Below are 18,138 nucleotides of genomic sequence, written 5' to 3' on the forward strand. Positions count from 1 at the left end.
TGCTCCCTCTTCCCAACCTATCATCCCTTGTGGAAATGTTCTGTTCTTGAAGGAACAGTTGAAATGCTCTCTCCTTCCACAAAGCCTATCTTGACTCCTACAACTGCATGTGCTCTCTCCCTCCTCTGAGTCTCTTTTATTTCTATGTGGAACTGGACCACGAACCCCCTAGGAGCCTCTGGCAGAGCCCTTCCCCCTGGCTTCAACAGCAGCTTGTCCTTAGAGGGTGTGCAGCTGTTTGTCAAATCACATCAGAAGCGAGGAATTTTGCCTTTTGACATTGCCCTTGCATCCCAAGATACAGAGGCTCAGGTTCTGCTCTGAGCAGCAAGTCTAGGGAGCTCTCCCCCCTCCCCTCTACACAAAGAGACATGAACTGCAGGCCTGGCACATGATGTTGTCCTCCTGACCCTCTCCCCCATCCTTCACCTCTCCATCCCTCCAGGTATCAGTTAGCAATTGCTGTGTGACAAACCACACCCAAACCTAGTGGCTTCAAATATAATTTATTGCTTCTTATGATTCAGTGGGTCGGCTGCTGTTCAGCTGAGTGGTTGTGCTCCCCCTACTGTCGCAGAGGTCACTCATGTGGCTGCATCCCAGGGCCCGAGGTGGTCAGTGGTCTTCCTTGAGCTTCTGAACATGGCAGCTGACTTCCCGAGGGAAAAGTAGAAGATGCCAACCCTCTTAAAGCCTACATTCTATGGTCAAAACAAATCACGTGTCCACCCAGATTCACAGGGAGGGGAACTAGTGTCTCCCTCTTTTTTTTTTTAAAGATTTATTTATTTATTTGAGATAGAGAGAGAGCAAGAGAGAGCACAAGCAGGGGGAGTGGCAGAGGGAGAGGGAAAAGTAGGCTCCCCGCTGAGCAGGGAGCCCGACATGGGGCTCGATCCCAGGACCCCAGGATCATGACCTGAGCCGAAGGCAGCCACCCAACCAACTGAGCCACCCAGGCGCCCCAAGCTACCTCTTGACATGCAGAGCAGCTTGTTGGTGGCCATGTTTGGAGATTAGCTCCCCTCCCCTCCCCCCACCTCAAGTCCAGCTTCATTCCGCCACAGCCCCCCCAACGGTCCCACGCTTCGGTCTCTTCCCCTCCATCCATTCCCCAGCCAGAGGGATCACTCCAGGGTGCAAATCTGGTCACAGGATTCTCATGCCATACCTCATAGTTTGCTAGTTTCCTCCCACTTAGAGCCTCACCAAAGTATTGGCTGTGTGCAAGCTGTGCCATGATTCTTCATGCTTCCATCCATAGCACAGGCTGTTCCCTCAGCCTCGAAGGCTCTCCCCTGGCTTTATGGTGCATTTCTCTTTACGCTTCGGGCTCCTGCTCAAAGGCTACCTCTGCCACAAAGCTGAGGGAGTCGGTTCTCCTGCAGCTTCTAGAACTGTGGAAGTCTAGTTAGCCCGATCTCACCAGAGTGCAGTTACCAAACGACTGCAGTCCATTGCTTTGAAGATTTTCCACACGCTCCTATTTTTGAAATCAGGATGCATTTTCACCAGGCACGACATTGTCACAGTTACTGTTGGAGAGGGACAGCCGCGATGTGGTTACCGTTGCCTCCGCCTGCCGGACAGTGATCGCTACTCCTGGTGACTTGCCCGGATGACATCCACCCCTCCGTGTCAAAGTCACAAGCCCATTAGGGGCCGTTTGAGGAAGGAATAGGAGTCTGGGTTCTTGTCTGTAAACGTTCTGTTGAGAGCCTTCTGGTAAGACCAAGAAAGTCCAGAACTGGAACTTGCAAAAGTGGGTGTGAGCAGCCGGGACAGTCGTGGACCCGTCTTTGAAGGAACGCACCGTCATCTACGGTCTTGGTGTCAGAGGATGGTGTTATGTGACAAAAGCCTGGCCATAGACCACTCTCAACAGAAGAACGATTCAGAAGCTGTGGACTCTGAATGTGTTTTAGAGACCTTTAGCAATTAATTTTGCTTATGGTTTTCTTTTTATGTGTATGCCCAAGAGTGATATATAATTTAAAATACATGTCTCATTAGGTTGAATAGAGCTCTTTTGATGAGAATAAAATAAACATTCTGTGATAAAAAGTATTGTATCTTAGTTTCATTTTCTTTCTTATTAGTAATTAGGAATTAACATCTAAGAATCAATGCTATCGTATATTAAAGGAAATATGGTAATTATCTGGGCAAATGTCAGGATTCTCCTGCCAGCTGAGCCCCTCCAGGGCAGGGACCCTGCCATTCCTATTTGCAGCCTCCAGACTAGGTATCCATAAATATCTGTCATGTGAATAAGTGTAATTGTATTCCTACAGGGAGAGATGAGAAGGCTCACAGAGGTCTGAGAACTTGCCCAAGGTCACACACCAGAACTGGGATTTGAACTGGAATCTGTCTGAACGCTGAGATCAGTGCTTTTCCCATGACACTCATCAGGTAGGTTACTTTCGGCTACAAGGAACAGAAGACCCAACCAAAAAAGGTTTAGGCAGGACGGACAGTTTAGTGTTCCATAATAAGAAGTCTGGAGGTAGGACAGTTTCAGAATTGGTTATTTCTGCCATTCTGTGCCCTTGTCAGGGACTCAAGTGCTTTCCATCTTCCGTTGGCTGTTTCCCTCATGGTCACAAGATGGCTGCAGCTGCGCCAGGTATCTCTCTTTAAGATCAAAGGTCCCAGAAGTTCTCTGGCAGACACCCCCCCCTTATGTCTCATGGGCTAGAATTGCATCCTATGCCTATTCCTAAACAATCATTGGCCAGAGGGTTAGAATGACCTCACTCAGCTTAGACCAATCAAAATACACTTGCATGAGTTTGTGACATCCTGATACAAATGAATAAATAAATAAATAAGGAATAAACTGGGCTTCTGTAAACTGGGGGGTGGGGGGGTGGTGTCAGAGAACCCACAGTGAATGCCACACCATGCCCAGACCTGCTGTGCACCCTAAGAGGCCTCACATCTTTGAGGAACTACAGAAAACGTTGCCACATATAGAGACCTTTACCAGCTTCTCTGCCTTCCATCTGTATCCCGAGAGGCCTGGTTTGGCCTGGCCAAGCCAACTGCGCTGCCCCTGCCTTGAGCACACCTCCTGGGTATGGAGGGAGGAAGACACTTCCCTCTCTTGGGCCCTAACATGAGAATGTTAGAATGAAATCTTCATTTCCCCTCACTGTGCCCCCCAGTCTTGGAAGTCACACCCATCTCTAACCTTCCTTAGCTTCCTGGCTTACACACTTGACACGTGAAAATTTTACCTCCCTTCTCTGGCTCAGATAACAGGTGATATGGGAGGTTTGGCTTCTTTAAGAGTGATTGCTTGGGGCTTCATGTGAATGTATTTTAAGGGTTTCAAGATGAAATTTTTTCTCCTTCCACTTCGGAGAGGCGGCTTCATGCTTATTTTATTTCTTGGTAAACTTGGTCTTGGACACAGAAGATCCTATCTGACCATTGGGATCGTCCCAGGAGGCAGCGTACAGTATTGGTTAAAAGCCGAGGCTCTAGAATTCAGACCTGAACTCAGTTCTCAATGCTGTGGCTTATTAGCTGTGTGACCTTGGACAATTGCTTCAGCTCTCTGATCCTCAGATTCCTCCACCAGGGCCAGTGATGGTCTTCACCTCATAATGTTGCTGTGAGGATTAAATGAGGCACCATGAAGTGTCTGGCACCTGGTGATTCTCCCAAGTGTTATTTTCCTTAGTGTCCCTCAAGGCAGTCTCAGTGTCTCAGTTGGCTCAGCTGAGAAAGGGGAGGCAATTCTTACAAGACAAGACCTCCCCTTCCTTCCTTCTCTCCTTCTTCTCCTTCTTCCTTTCTTTCTTCATCAAATAGTTATTGATCTCCTTCATGAACAAGACGCTGGGCTTGGAGTTAGGGATATAATACAGTGAAGAGCAAGGCAGACACAGTCTCTGCCCTCCTGGGGCTTACAGTCTAGCAAGGAAGACAGATACATATAAAAAAGTTACGAACAAGGTCAGTAAGGGTTCCACAAGGGAAATGCAGGTGTTGTAGAAGCTAAAACAGGGAGCTCCTCTGGGACCCGGGGTGGGAGAGTGATGGTTACGGAAGGCCATTTAAGGGTGCTGATGTTTACACTAAGCCCTAAAGGATTAGAGTACTTAGTAGAGAGTGGGGGCACAGTGTTAGGGTAGAGGGAGCATCATGTGCAAAGGTCCAGAGGTGAGAGAGTGGGGCATATTTAGACCGACTGAACAAAATGCACTTTGGCTGTATGGGAGGGGTGAAAACTCAATGAGGGTGGGCTCTGTGGGTCATATGAAGGAGTTCAATTACTTTCTAAAATGATGGCCAGCTATGAAAGGGTCTTAAGCAGGGATGCAATCGGGTGTGCATTCAACAGATTTCTCCTGGTTGCCTCATGGGGAATGGAGGAAGTGAGGGGTAGTGTTAGGAGGCGGTAGAGAGAGAAGTGAGGTGGCTTCTGCAGTGGTACAGGTGGGGAATGGTGGGTGTGTGGCTGGGGGGGGCAGCTGAGATGTCACCTGAGTCCAAGTGAGTGAGGGCGGGGACAGTCAACTGGCTGGGGAGCGGGAATTGGAGACGGTGGCGGCTGCTTCCATAGCATCCTGTCCGGGGCCTGCAGTTTGCAGGGCTGGCTGGATGTTCAGGCCTGAAAAATCCTGGTAGGATTCCAGGACTGATTCACTGGCTTAGGGTACCCCAGGCTTTCTCATGGAGTGAAGGGGTTCATGTGGCTTCCCAGGGGCCATATTTACCTTCAGTGTTGAACTAAGTTGATGTGGTACCAGGTGGCAAACCTAGCGTGTGTGCACCTTTGTTTGAGTTATGCTCACTGCCAGAAGAGCCTTATTTCCTTCATCCAGAAAATGGGATTAGTATCAGTTCCTGCCACTTAGGATGACCATGAGGACGGAATGAGGTAGTTTCTGCAAAGTGCTGGCCTGGTGCTTGGTACCCAGCAGGGACTGCTCTCATTTCTGCTGTTATAAAGGTGGATGCTGTAGCTGAGTATGTGTGTGTCTCTGTGTCGAGGGAGGGCTGGGCTGACCGCTCTGTCCTTTAGTACCTGTATCATAAGCGAGTTTTGTTCTGGGAGCTTGTGATGGTCAAAGGACAGATTCCAACCCATAGCTCTTAGGGGATGTGCATTGGGTTAGTAGACAGACCATTAACCAGAGGTCAGGAGCCTTGGGTTTTGGCCTTGGACCTGACCTGGAATAAATTCGTTCCTTGTCTCGTTTCAGTTCTGTCATCTGAACAACGGGACAGAGAACTGCCACCTTGCTGCGTTCTGTGTATATTTATCCTCCCTCTTCTCAGGGGTCCAGATGATGTGGGGGTAGAACAGGGAGGAGCTGGTGCCCGTGCTGGGAGGCAGGTTTGGAAGGAGAGAGCAGATATGCCATGCAGCTGTCCTGCTCTCCCTTGCGGTCTTGCTCAAACCTCAGAGGGCTCACACAAGGTCATCTGGAGCCGTGGCCATAAGTGGTGTCGTCCCTCCTCTGAATGCAGACCTGAGGAGTCGGGGTGTTTTTCTGGGGTCTCCTCTGCAAAAGGAGGGAGAAGGGGGGGACGTCTGGGTTCCGAGTGTGGATAAAACACAAATGCGAGGCAGGGCCTGAGGAGCCTCACCGCCCACCTGCCACCACCATGCCACCAGCCCCCTTCCCCAGATGTGACAGGGTTCCAGCCCCACCGTTCCAGACCCCCCAAAGTGCCCTCCTACCTGCTCAGGTTCTTCTCACTGCCTGGCTTTTTGTTCCTCTGCTTCACCTCAGGAACTCCTACTCAGGTAAAGGCCCAACTCAAATGCCACCTCCTCTCAGAAGCCTCCCTGGACTCACTCCCTCTTGCTCTCTCAGAGTCAGTGCTTCAGGCACTGACCGGGGAGCATTTCCCACAATGTTTGGTTCATTTTCACCTCCACTAGGCCGGGGACTCCCTGAGTATAGGATGGTGCCGGCCTCATGCCTGTAGTCCCCAGGTGTGGGGCTCTGCCGGGCCGCTGCCTCCTCCGTCTGGCTGGACCACCACAGCCCCGCCGCCTCTGCTGTGCTGCAAGGGTGTAGCTCTGAGCCGTGCCCTTGCTCTCCTCTGGAGGCCACCATCTCTGCCCCCTCAGGACTGTACTTGTCACTCTGCTGCCAATCGTGGGGAGAATGTTGTCCCCCTTGTCGGGTGTTGCTTTTTCAAAGGGGCCCCAGAGCGGGGGTGCTTGGGTGCCAAGGTTCTACAGCTCCCGTGGTTTTCGGCCTCGCAGCCTTTCCCTCTCCTCCGGATGGCTGGGTGCGGGCAGGTGGGAGAAGCAGCCACTCAGGAACACCACTCCTTGCTGGTCCTCCGGCCCTTCCCCGGGGGGAGTCTCCCAGGACCCCGCGGGCCCTCCTTGGGATTTGACTTGGGCGGAGCTCCGGACCCCTGGGCGTGCCTGCAGGCGGCCTATATACAGTTCTGCCCCAGGTGCTGACATCCTTTGAGTTCTTTTCCAGAAGTCTCCTCAGCTGCTATGTAAATCAGTGGTTGGAAAGTGTGTGTGTGTGTGCGTGTGCGTGTGTATGTGCGTGTGTGATCCCTGATCACATACCCAGGCTCTTCGGCTCTGCTTCGGATCTGCTGGAACATCCCGCTACCTTTGAGTGAATGAACACATTGGTCCCTGCCTGAACAGCTGGTGTGTGTGTGGGGTGCTGGGAGGGATGAAAGGGATGTTACTGTTTTAATTGGCACCTTTACAGTAGGCTCTGTTTACATTCTTTCTGGCACTTACTATCTAGGTACACTTGGGCCGATGACATAACCCCTCCGAGCTTTGCTTTCCTCTTGTGGAAAACAAATGCAGAAGCAGCGTGGCGTGTGCAGGCTCTGCGCGTGCCGCATGATGCCCTGCTTGCTTTCTAGGGTGGTGGTGGGGACAGAGTGGGCTACCGTAGGGCAGAGGTTGCCTGGCGGAACACAGCCTGGCATGGAGAGGTCTGGCTTTGGGACAAAATGAGGACTGTGGGGCCAGGAAGAGAGAGGCTGACTTGGGGCAAGAAGCCAAAGGAGGGGCACAGGAGGACAGCATGGAATGTCTCAGGGATCTGTCCAACAGTGGCTGAGTCCCAAGCCAAGGGAGGTGTAAGGGACAAGGCAGACGTGGTTTCTCCAGGAGAGGACAGAAGTCCCAGGCTGCTTATCTGCATCTCATCTCTGCCCATCTCCTGGCCTCTGTGTCTCCTGAGGCAGCTTGAGGGGGGCTCTCACCTGCTCCCACGTATGCAGCACCCCTCTCGTTCCCTGGTTCTCAGCAGACCCTCTGGCCGCGCCAACAGCAGGAACTGCCTTGTTGGCAATGAGTGGGGGAAGCGGGGCAGATTATTTTGGGGAGTTTGGGCTAACTCTGCTCATTGATCAAAACCAGTTTTTCCTAATTTAGTCAGATGATTTCCTTAAGAACATTCGTGTTTCTACAAATGAGTACATTTGCATAATCTATTCCATTGTGACATCCCCCTCCCCACACCTGCCCCACCCGCACCCACCCCTCCCCGCCTCCAGGAAGCCACACAGCTTCCAGGCTAATTTGATCAAGATGAGTAAAAGCAAAACCATCTGGTTTCCTTCGACAGCTGATTCCAGAATCGCTATTGTAAAAGGCCGGTCTTCCAGGTGGGCCTGCCACGTGAGGGGGTGTCTCTCTTTGCCGAGATGAAAGGGCTCGGCCTGCTACAGAATAGCTCTGCGCGGGCATCAAGCTTCCAGTGAATCACATCAAAGGCCTCCTTGCCAGCGCTGGCCCCTTCCAGCTGGGGGAAAATGGGCTCATTAGAAGCAGGAAGAGTACACTGTTTACATTAGGCGGCGCTGATTTACAAGCCGGAGCCGCCATTTCCCGCTCACCTTGAGCTCCCGGCTGGGGAGAGCCCTCCACTTGCCTGGAAAGGCTCCTTTGAAGGCGCGCAGCCTCCTGGAAAGCAGGCTGTGACGGCGCGCGCCCTCCTCGCTCTCCTTCCTCCGCTAATTAGGTGGTTACCAATTGAGCAATATCTGGGGCTTGGGTAGAGACTTGCAGGGGGACTGTCGGCAAAGGCCTCTGCATAATTGTGTTGATTAAGAGGTACAAGGCTGGAAATGTTGTCTTCCTTCAAGATCAACTCCCTGCGCTTGTGGGAGTCTTGATTTTCTGGGCCAATTTGTTTGTGTTGGCCTAATTGCTCAGGAAGGGCATTTTTCACGGATGCTTCAGTCCCGATGATTTGGTGTAGTTCTGCAGCCCAGCCCCCAGGACTCCCAGGGCTGTGGGAGGGCGCCCGAGGTCTGGGGGCCTTTCCCAGGGGGCAGCTGTGCAGGTGTCTCTGTGTGGGACAACTCTGGTGCCCAGCTTGTGGGGTGGGGGGTGCCTGCAGAGGTGAATCGGGTGGTTTTCCCTCAGGGCAGGATATACAAAATGTTCGCTGGGCTCCTGGGCGCTGGGCTCTCCTTTTAAAGCCACACTATTTGGGGCCCTGGAGAAAATTCAAAGAAAGTAAGAACTCCAGCTCAAATCATATTTGAAGATTTTTTTGGATTTCATATGGCTCATAATGGTTGGTGCTCATCGAATCCCTAGACGCCCTCTTACATTTCCCAGCCTCCCTTGCATGTGGGTTGGGGCCATGTGACTAGTTACGGCCAATAAACTTTGAGGGGGAAGTGACGTACGTCACTACCGGCTGAGGGGGTCGACAGCTGGTACGCCCCCTCCATATTTGTTTTTGCCTCTGCCACGGAGAACTTGGAGGCAACTATTGTAGGCCGTCTGATCCACACCTGACTTTGTGAGAAATAAACCTTTATTGTATTGTGCCTCTGAAATGTCATGGTTAAGTTCTTCCTGCAAACGAGTTTGGTCTGTCCTAATATATGGCCCCACCGAGTGCTAGTAGCCCATGTTTGCCCTGAGAGACATTCTGGGCATGGCTAATGTAAGAAAGAGAAATCCCCTTCCCAAACTTGCCATTGTGCCTTTCCGTTTTACCTTGGACCTGTCAGGCTTTCTCTGGAGCAACTACGAGGGTCTGCCTGCTTGGGTCCTGTGCCCACCCCTCTGCCCATCACTGAGTCTACTGGGATTGGGGTATTTTGATTGGTCAACCTGGGCTGGGGAGGTGGGGCCATATGATTGACAGTCCCAACCGGGAAATGGGGCAGTTTGGGAAAAGAGAAGATTCTAAGCAGCTGAAAATTTCTATTGCAAATGCTGTTCCTTGGAACCACTGTGAGCTGGAGAGCTAGAATGGCTTAGATACTTCAAAGGCCTATTGCCAAGGCCCCAGGAAAGCTGTTTGGCTAGGTACAAAGAAGGGGTGTGTATGGGAGGGTGGATCATGATCTAATGGACTTACCCAATTTGCTTGTGGGTAGAGTGTGGCAGGACTGTTTACGGAGAAAGGATTTTACTTGCTCTGATGGTTGAATGGTTTGGAAGTGAGAGGCAGGAACTCTGGAATTGAAGGCATGTCTGTGGTGGCTATGGGTGCTGGGAACTGGGAAGGATGTGAGGCATTGTCCAATGCGTTTGTGGGGCATGGTGGAGCTGGCCTGCCGCGCTTCACCACAGGAGAGGGACGTCATGCCTCTCATTTCCGCAAGGCTTCATTGTCTGTCTCCACAGCCTGACTTCTGGCCACATGTCTTTTTGCACAAAGCCCATTGTGGTTCTTTCAGAATGGTGGGAGCATCAGCTCTGAGTCTCCTGACCTTTTAGCTCTGCTCCCAGGGCTAACACCACAGGCTCTGGGTCCTCATCCCAAAATCTCAGGAGGAGATAATAGGATCAGCCCAGCTTGGGTCAGGTGTCTATCTGTGGCCAATCAGCTGTGGAGGTGGCAGAGGACACATGGCGCTTCAGGCTGCCCCTTCCAGGGCTGCGAGTGTGGCCAGGGTTGGGAAAGGGGCTTACAAGAGGAGCCAATTACTGTCATCACTTACGTAGACCAAAATGTAGGTCTCTGGACTCCCAATCCTGGGCTGTGGGAAATGGAGTGAGAGAGGGACAAGATCCCGGCTCCAAGAGATGGAGTGTGAGAGGTGAGCTGCTCAGTGCAGCCATGCCCCGTGCCAGGACACGCTGCAGCTTTTCTGAGCTCACTGAAACCTTAGGGACCCTCCAAAGGGCCACCACTGTACTCTCAATATTGGCAGGAGCGTTCTTGAGGTGATACTCCGGTCTCCTCAGGATATCTCTGAGCAGAGTTTAACTTTTTTCAATGTAGCATAGCTACGGACAGGAGTTACTCTGTCTAGAATCTTAAAATATGCCTGCAGACACTGGAGACCACCATCACTGACCACAGACACTCGGCTTACCCTGCACCGCGGGAATGATTGGCGTGGATGATGGAGCCTGGAAACGTCCAGGCTTTGCCATGGGTTGTGCGGCCTTGACAAGTCCAGTTCTCTCACTGAGCCTCAGTTTTTCTAGCTGTACGGAGATGGGTCAAATGGCATTATCTCTGGGGCGCCTGGTGTCTGTGATGATGGAAAAGTGGTCAGGAGTGCCTGCTTTGAAGTCAGACAGCCCCGGGAGTGAATCTCAGCATCCCACCTATTAGCTGTGTGATTTTGGGAAAGTAACTTGACTTCTCGGAGTTGCAGCTTTTTCAGATGTAGAATGAGGGTAATAGTGGTACCTACTTCAGAGTTGTTTTTTTTTTTAAACAAGGATTAACCAAGATGATGCGCGTAAAACATTTGAGCTGCAGTTGGTACATAGCAAATGCTCAACAAATTTAGTTCTAAAAAAATCTTTGGTTTTAAAAGCTATTTTTCCCAGTAGTCTCTTCTGCAGACTTGGATTGTGTTTTCACAGCGATGTCCTCCGGAGAGTAAGATTTGGATTTGGAGGAGGGCTGGGGAGAAAGGGAGAATGCCGGTGTAGAAATGCACTGTATTCTTCTGACTCAGGTGGGCGCAGGGATGATGCATGGCGGTGGACTGAGGCAAAGGCATGGCTAATGAGGGGGCAACTGAGCCCAGGCCAAGTGGCTAAGGTGACCCAAAGCCCGGGGTCCCAAGTGTGGCTGCTTATAGGACACTGGCCCTGGGGGCTCCTGGGAGGGCCGGTGGGTTGGGTGGCAGGAAGGCAGGTGGTGGGGGGACTCCAATAGGTGGCTGTGGCCCTGGCAGCTCAGTTGAGATGTGACTGGGCTGCGGCCCACGGGCAAGACTGTCTCCCGTGAGCAGGAGGCGGGTAGGAAGGATTTAAGCAGGGGCCAGGCCCAGGCCACCGGGATGTAATCACAGCACTGGGGCAGGAAAGTCCAAGGTTCTAGACCAGGCCATAGCCAGGTCTCTGAGGCCTGAGGGGGGCCAGCAGGGGCGGGCTGGGGCAGGACGTGGCCTGGGCTCTCGAACCTCTGGGCAGCAGGGGAGCCCAGTGATCATGGCTGAGATCATGGCTGCAGCTCTGGCTTGATGCCCACACCCAGAGGAGCCTGGGGCTGCCTGAAACGCCCATCTCAGCCAGGCTTGCTGCAGGGACCAGAGGCAGGGGCAGATGCTGTGCAAGTGGGGGCCTCAGTGGGTCCAGGTATGAAGCAGAGGGAGACGAAATGGATAGGAGATTGACCTGTAGAATAATTGAAAGTAGCAAGTCTATCAAAGACACAGGGCTTGTGTTGGGATGTTAGGGGTCAGAGCCAACGTTAAGAAGTTATACCAGGGCACTTGGCACAAGGGAAAGATACAGTCTGGCCACTCCCAAACCACTGGATGGTCTCAGCATCAGCACTAACTTTCATCCATTGAAAGTGGATGAAAGAATTTAGCTCAGAGAGTTAGTTATTATTGTGGCAAGAAAGCACTTTGTGTATCTTATACTGAATCCTGACATTGACCTTGAGACGGGGAGATTATCACCCCCCTTTTGGGTGCTTGAAGAATTTAGCTCAGAGAGGTTAAGTCACTTACTCAAGATCACACAGCTAGTAGCTGGTGGAGTCAGGATTTGAACCCCCGTCCAGCTAGCTCCAAAGCACAGGCTCCTGGTGGCTGCTGCCTGCGCTGCCTCCTTGGCCCCAGCGGCCCCATCTGGGCTCCTCCGCTTGCCCACGGTGCTCCAGTCATGCAGCTTTCCTTTCTACTCCCTGACTGTCTGAAGGGCTTTTGCAGCCCAGGGCCTTGACACGTGCCATTCCTTAGGTCTGCAACCACTCAATTCTCGCCCATCCCAGATTCTGATGCAAAGCTGCTTCCCTGAGGACGTCTTACCCCAGTCTGCACGATGTCCTTTGGCTGTGACTACTCGGAATATCCTCTCTTTTCCTTGGAACTGCCATCACGTATTTTTTATTTATAGTCATTTGTGTCCAGTCTGTTTTCCCCACAGGCTGTGAGGTTTAGGAGGGCAGGGACAGGTGTTTTTTTGTTTTTGTTTATTTGTTTGCTTTTGTCACAGCTGTATCCCCTGTGCCAGGGACAGGAGGCCCCACACATACTTGCTCTCTCATCTCTGGTACCCAGTTCTGTCCTTGCTGGCTCTGGGAGCCTCTCTGTGGCCTTGGCATCCTAGCTTCTTACCCACACTTGGCTCTGGAGGTGGGTCTTGTGCTGACAGGTGGATTGGGCACCAGCCCCACATCCCCAGGCCTTCGTGTCTGCAAGAGGAGGAAGGGCAGACCACCCACTGTTCGGACAGCTGGACTTGTTCGCTGGGGGCGTGGAGCTGAGGCCCGGGGCTCGACACACCTTTGGGCTGTTACCTATCTCCTTTGGCTGACACATACTGCCTGTGTGACTTGGAGACAAAGCTGCGTTGGCTGGGCGAGAGAAACTGCGTGCTGACATTTTGCACCACGAAGGTCTGTGACCAGCTCAGGCAGGAGACACTAATGTTATTAAGTCAGTTTTTAAACTGGACAACATTCTTGACATTTCCGCCCAGATGCCCGAGCATGAAAAGCTTCTCCCTTCCTGTTGTGCGTCTGCAAACAGTAACTCTGTAGCAATATGACTTGACTTAAAAGCCTGGGGCCCTTTGCTCATAATTCTAATAACCATCCAGAATTAGATCACTTCACATTCACCTTATTTCTTCCCTCATTCATCTTCTGGTCAGGTCATTAGGAACTCCCTGATTCTTCCCCCAACCTCAGCGTTCTATTATTTATATATTATACACATTTCTCTATAGAGTCCCTGGGAAGCGGGGAAATGGCCACAGAGGATGGGCTTTCTGCCCTGATGACAGCTTGGGAAACAACCTTTTCTCCATTCACGGATCCATTTTGATCCATTGAGATTTTAAAACTTCCAGCTAAAAATAATCCCCAAGAGCTTCTTCCTGGGGTCCCAGTGAGCTCAGGACGGGTCAGGGGGATGATCCAGTGACCACAGCTTGGCAGGAGGGTGGGGGGGTCAGAATGTTGTTCAACGCCTTCTGTGACCCCAAGTGGGCTCTTGGACGTCACCATGTTGCTGTGGCCATATTGTGGTTTTAATGTGCCCATATCAGCTTGGTTTGACAGGTTGGAAAACCACCATTTAAAGATGACATTTATCTTCACTGTTTGTTTGTTTTTCCTGATGACAAAAGAAATACTTGCTCAGTGAAAATAACTCAAACCCCACAAAGATACATAATGTAGAAAGTGAAGGTCCCGTATAATCCTTCTACTCCTGGAGATGACTGTACTGTGCGTTACACCCTAGATTTTTTTCCTACACATATACCAACATAAGTAAGAATATGTAATTACATATAATTATTTTGTTGTAAAAAATGTGTGCCACAGAAATCTTGGATCCACACTCCATTTCTGATCACTTAATTTCACTAAACTCTTGGGGCTGAAGGCTGGAGTTTGGTTCCGAATTAGGCAAGGATGTTCATCATCCACTATGCTGGTAATAAAGGAAATGAAATACTAATGGCTTGTGTTTTAGTTCATGCCAAAGTGTCCTTCTGTCCAGAGGCCGAGCTCTGGTCCTCTGCTGCTTCCCTGTGCCCCCCTTGGGCAGTAGCCTCTCTCCATGCTGTTTTCTTCCATGCTGTTTTCTCTCTGTGCTGGTTCTCTGGATCCTCACCTGGGCCCCTCCCAGTCTGCTTCTGAAGTCCAGAAGAAGGCGGGGTAGGGGGAGTAAGGCGCCTCTGAGATTTAGCATGGCTCTAACATTTCACAAGTTCCAGCTTTTCTCTTTGAGAGTTGGTCTCAGCTAGGGTCCAAATGTTTGTGTCCCCCATCACTTCGTATGTTAAAATCCTAACACCCAGTGTGATGATATTAAGAGGTGGGTCCCTTGGGGCGATTAGGCCCTGAGAGTGATGGGACTAGCGTCTCACAAAAGAGGTGTGAGAGAGCTCCCTCTGCCCTTCTATCCTGTGAGGACACTGTGAGAAGTCACGGCCATGAACCAGGCAGGGGGCCCCTCACCAAAACACGACCATGCTGGAGCCTCGATCTTGGACTTCTGGCCTCCAGGACTGTGAGAAAATAAACTTGTGTTGTTTATAAACCACCTAGTCTGTGGTATTTTGTTATGGCAGCTGAATGAACAAAGAGTCCTCCAAACAATGCAACAACACCTTTGTTTCCAGTGCACTTCAAAGTTGCATTTTAAAACAGGTTTCCTAATATGCAAGGTTAAGATAAATGGTATTTGGTCTTGGCTGGAAGGACCAGATTTTTCACCTCTAAGTTTTAGTCCACGCATTGAGGTGTTAATTTAATGCATTGAATGGCAGAACAGATGAGCTTACCGTGCAGAGTATTTTCTCCAGGAACAAAAAGTATTAACAACAACAAAAATAAGACAAATGATGTGCAGATCAGTAAGTTTATGAAGTACAGTATCTAATGATTGTGGTAGTTGATCTTCTTCCAATAACTCATTGCTCAAATGAGAGACATTCACTGTCAATATTTTAGAGCATCAAACCACAAACAGGTAGTTCTGAGTAGCAGAAAGAGCTCATCTCCATCTCTAACATCAGTGTGGCAAGTTAGTTATTCTCTCTGAGCCTCAGTTTCCTTGTTGGTAAGATGGGGACGCTGCCACCTTCTCAGGGTTGTTGGGGAAGTGAAACGAAGTACTAAAGATCAAGGAGGTATACAGTAGACATTTGTCTTCTGGGATTGCCTAGTATCCAAATACTCTTCCTATTTGGAGGGTAGGTGGGAGGGAAAGCCTTGCCCCCCATATGGAAAGGGAAGGGGGTCAGGCACCCATGTTCAATGGGCACATGGTCCATGCTCAGCCAACCATATGCTATTGCCCAGTGCAGTGACTCGGGAGTGAATGATGCCCGGAGGTAGGGGACAGATCAGAATTCATCCTGGTGGCCATGGGGCCAACAGGTGGAGGTTGTGGCTCCAGGAGTGACCATCGCTGTGTTCTACCCAGACTCCTGGCTTCCTGGATTTCTCCCTCTTTTGAACTTGCTTCTCCTCATTGGCGCTATGAGCTATCAGTCTTCCTTTGCTGTGTCAGGCGCCTATTGTTGGCTTCCGTCGTTTTCAACAAGGAGTCCTGACCCCATAGAGTCTTCTGTGAGCTGTGCACCTGTGACAGATTTCTTTTTGTGGGATGTGGCTCCTTCCCCGGAGGGCTGAAAAATACAGATGCCTGGGCCCTGCCCTTGAGATTCCAATTATGGGGAATTTTGGTTTAGGGGGTTCTTCAAGCTGGAAGGGACTCAGAAGTGACAATCTTGGTCCTGCTTCATGATCTGGCCAGGACACCAAGGCAATGTCTTCTAGAAAATGTGCCAAGATTGTCCATTGTCTGCCTCAATTGCTTCTCCCAGAGTTCCTCCCTTCTAGTTAACATGACGTATGGGAACAGCTTTATGTGGAGGGAGAGTCATTACAGCATTGTGTCTAATTTAACAATACAGAGACAGGCCTGATTGCCCCAAACGAGGCTAATGGTTAAGTAAGTCATGGCGCAGCCACTTGAAGGAATGTTATGCAACCACTAAAAGTGATGTTTGGGCAGAGGGTTCCAGCACCACGAGGAAATATTTGTAAGTTAAGCCTGCTTAATCAAAAAGATATTAGAAAAACTACCAAAATATTTGTAGCACAGTGTGGTTTTATCACAAAATACAGCTTTCTCCTTTTTCTTCTCCTTCTTCCTCTTCATGACGCTCAATTCAGTCAAACTGGTTTGTGTGTGGAGAGAGTTTCCACCAAATTACCGAGAAATGTTGGCTGCCAGGACGGTGGCCATTTTGAGGCCAGCCATCTGGCCTAAACTAGTCACAGGCTAATCACTCCCCACTCGGCTTTCTGCCTCCTGTTGGGGTGGCTGCCACCAATGGACATGCCGTGGGGATGAAGAGCGCAGTTTGCTGCGCAGGTGGACAGGCCGGGCTCGCCCTGAGCGCGGAGAACATCAGGAAGTATGACACAGTCCAGTTGCTTTATGACTTCCCTATACGATTTTCTATTGAAATGAAACAAATGTTTGACGGAAACTATTTTTCAGCTTGAACTAATAAGGATCAAGATAATAATAGATTCCCAGGTAAAATGTAATCTCTCTCTTCATTAAAAATTCTCTACTTCCAGTCTTAACTCCTTTTTCAAAAGTTGCCATGAATAGGTAGAAAATCTTAATTTATTAGTGTGTTCATGCACTCATCATTCATCATGGGTTTGCTGAGAACAGAACTGGAGCCAACACCTTCATTCACTTGCATCATTTCCGGAGGTCAGAACCTTCTGGTATTTGTTCAGCTCAGTCTAGTTGTTTGAGGCTTTTGGATTCTGGTTTTTGTTCAGGTGTTTGAGCATTTTTTGGCCCGTTGAGGGCTTTTATCTTCACTCCTCCTGATTCTTAGCTGAGAGGGGCAGTTCAATCAGGTTTAAGTTATTTGCCCAGAAGCCCTGGGCAGAGACTCCGGCCCCATCTCCCCTCAGCCTTTGTAGGGGATGTTCTGTCATCCACCCTCTCTCCTTTAGGTCTGCATATTAGGTAGTCTCTAAAGAATAGAAAGTCCGTTCTGTTCCATTTCAGTCTATTCCAGTTCAACCCATTAAACAGGAAATCCTGCCATTTGAGACAACATGGATGGACCTTGAGGGCACTATGCCAGGTGAAATAAGTCAGACAGAGAAAGACAAATACTGTATGATTTCCCTTATATGTGGAATTTAACAAGCAAACAATAATAACAAAATAAAACAAAAAAAAATCAAACTCATTAAAAAAAAGAGATCAGATTGTGGTTACCAGAGGTGGAGGGTGGGGAACAAGGCGTTAGGTGAAGGTGGCCAAAAGATACAAACTTCCAGTTATAAGATAAATAAGTACTGGGATGTCATGTGCCACATGGTGACTATAGTCAACACTGTTGTAGGATATATCTGAAAGATATATTAAGAGAGTAGAGCCTGGGGTACCCGGGCGGCTTAATTGGTTAAGCGTCGGACTCTTGATTTTGGCTCAGGTCATGATCTCAGGATTGCGGGATTGAGTCTTGTGTTGGGCTCCGCACTGGGCGTGTAGCCTGCTTAAGATTCTCTCTCTCCCTCTGCTTCTGCCCTCCCTCCCTCTCTTTAAAAAAAATTATATATATGTATGTATGTATACACATATAATAAAAAAAAGAGTAGATCCTGAGAGTTCTCATCACAAGGAAAAAACACATTTTTTTTGGTATCTATGTGAGACGATAGATGTTAACTAAACTTATTGTAACCATTTTACAGCATATGTGCATCAGGTCATTATGCTGCACTCCTTAAGTTTACACAGTGCTATCAATTACAACCCAATAAAACTGGAAAAAATTTTAAAAATTAAACAATTTAAAAAACAAAACCACAGACGTTACCCTGAGCCCAGGCCTGTGCTGGGGATTGAGGTGGATATAAAGGTTAGAAGCTCTAAGCCTTTTTGGAGGCGAGACAAGGATACAAGTAGCCAAGTTCTGTGAAACCCTCCGAGGACATTGCTTGGCATCCTGCCCCAGCCTGCTGTTGCCGCTGGGTTAGGGGTTGTTTTTCAGTTATTTGTTTATGTTTTCAAAATACCTGCTGGGTGTTGGGTGGGCACTGGGCAGGCCCGGGTAGCCCAAGAATGAGGAAGACAGAGCCAGAAGCTCACAGTCTTGCATAAATAACTACACAAGAAAATGCAGAAAATAGTAGTCTCTGAACTTCTGCTGATTCTACTTCCTTAAGAGCTCTTAAACTCTTT

This window comes from Halichoerus grypus, chromosome 5 (genome assembly GCF_964656455.1).
Source record: "Halichoerus grypus chromosome 5, mHalGry1.hap1.1, whole genome shotgun sequence".
Taxonomy (NCBI): domain Eukaryota; kingdom Metazoa; phylum Chordata; class Mammalia; order Carnivora; family Phocidae; genus Halichoerus; species Halichoerus grypus.